Source organism: Crocuta crocuta, unplaced genomic scaffold, assembly GCF_008692635.1.
Source record: "Crocuta crocuta isolate KB4526 unplaced genomic scaffold, BGI_CrCroc_1.0 scaffold69, whole genome shotgun sequence".
NCBI classification, from domain to species: domain Eukaryota; kingdom Metazoa; phylum Chordata; class Mammalia; order Carnivora; family Hyaenidae; genus Crocuta; species Crocuta crocuta.
This window is the reverse complement of record NW_027551576.1, coordinates 1489221-1491217: the sequence shown is the minus strand read 5'-3', so window position 1 is coordinate 1491217 and position 1997 is coordinate 1489221. Positions and strand designations below refer to the sequence as shown.

The window sequence follows — 1997 nt, the reverse complement described above, 5'->3', positions numbered from 1 at the left end:
GGGCAGCTCTGCCCCCCCCCCCCCCCGCCCTGTGCTGTGTCCCAGGACCCAAGATCTCAAAGCCAGGGCCTGTGAATCCCCGAGGACAGCACCCCTGAGCCGGGACCAGACTCGCAGGACTGGAGGATACCCCCATTTTCAACTGGTCACGCTCCAGAGCGTTTGAATCACAGCCCCTCAGAAGCTTCAAAGACTCACCTCTCTCTGAATCAGGCAGGACGGGCCTCGGAGATAGGCTGGCCCCAGCTTTGCTAAGCTCCTTCGTAGTGAGCCCTTCTTTATACCAAACCTCTGAAGAGCCCCCCAGATGCGAATAGACCCCAGCAGGACCCCTTGAGGACCTGCAGACCTTGGAGCCCCTGGGATCCTCAGGACACGCCCACCCTACTGAAGCCCCATCATCAAGACTGAGGCTCAGAGAAAGGAGCTGGCTGGTCAGAGCCCAGCAAACCCCCGTAACGGGCCGGTGTTGACCGTTTCCTCAGACGCCCGCCACTATGCCCCGTTCTCCTCGCTTCCCTTTATCAAAACCCACTTCCAGGAAAAAGCCTGAAACTCATTCACACCTTGGTGTCCAGAACCGGTGATGGCTTCCCTCTCCCAGGGAGTCTAAAGGAATTGGAGTTTTTATTTAAAGGAACGAGGCCCAAGGGGAATGAGTTCCAATGCGGACTCTGGGTGGGACTGGACAATTCCTGTCCACACCTTGGGGCGAATGAGTCTGGAGGGGACTTGCAGACCCGCACACGGAGCGGGGAGGAGGGACGTGGAAGGCACACCTGCCCACACTCGCGGCAGGCGGTACACACCAGCCACGCCAGCAGAGGCCGGGCCTGATCTGGCTGGGAGGGGGCCGAGTAGTGAAACTGTGGCTGCAGACATAGCTTCGGGGGTCCAGTCAAGGGGCCGGAGAGCCGGGATTCTGGAGGTTGTGGGGGCCTCCAAAGATCGCAGAGCAGGGAGTAAGGATGGGCTTGAGGAGGCAGGGAGAATTGTCTGGCAGCGAAGAAGCAGTGGGTTGGACGCGGGCCGCTGTGTCCCGGCCCTGGATGAGGACGGCACTTCTCCCCCCGGCCCATGAGTCAGCCCGTGACCAGTAGCCTCGACTGAGCGTCTGCCACCCTCCAGGCACCACTTGAGAAGCGGCCACGTGTGTCCACTAGGAAGTCAGCTCCTCCGGAAGGGCGCTCTGTCTGCCTCCCTCACGGCTCCGTCCGGGTGTCTGGACCAGTCCTGGGCACATAGTAGGTGCTCAACAAACACTGACCTCATGAATCGTGTCATGAGAGGCTCACAGCCACTCACGGGCTACGTCCAGTCGCCATCCCCATCACAGAGGAGGACGCGAGGCTCAGAGCTGGAGGCACAGGCTGGGATTCAAACCCAGGCGGGGGTTTCCACGGGTGTGCTCGGCGAGGCGGGCAGGAGGAAACGCAAGGCAGGAACGCGGTGTGGCGTGAGGTGGGCCTGGGGGGGTGTGTGCGCTTCCTGTGGCCGCCAGAACGAACGACCACGGACTGGGCGGCTTTGGGCAAGAGCAGTTTATTCTCTCCCAGTTCTGGAGGCCAGAAGTCTGGAGAGCAGGTGTCGGCAGGGCCCCCCGGCCTCCCGAGGGCTGGGGGACATTCCCCTCCTTGCTTCTTCGGGCTTCTTCGTGGCTCCGGCGTTCCTTGGCTGGTGGCTGCGTCCTGCCATCCTTGAATCTGTCTTCACACAGCCTGTGTCCTCTGGGCCTGTGCCTTCTCCCTCTGTCTCGTATAGGGACACTTGTCACTGGGTTTAGGCCCATCTTGATCGCCTCTCAGGAGCCTTGACTATATCAGCAGAGACCATTTTCCTTCTTTCCAAGTAAGGTCGTCTTCAGAGTTTCCACGGGTTAGGATGTGGACATATCATTTTGGGGGGGCCACTCTTCACCCCGATACGTGGTGTCTCTGGCATCTCGCAGGAGCCCAGTCTGGGCCTGAAGCGAGTGTTGGGCGCCCAGCCGGTGCTGC

The 1997-nt window shown here is 60.9% G+C and overlaps 1 protein-coding gene across 1 annotated transcript in view; it reads left to right on the top strand.

The window, feature by feature from the left end:
* ATP2B2 (ATPase plasma membrane Ca2+ transporting 2) overlaps window positions 1-1997 on the top strand; it is a 111930-nt gene that overhangs the window by 35276 nt on the left and 74657 nt on the right. The gene's annotated exons all lie outside the window — the stretch shown is intronic.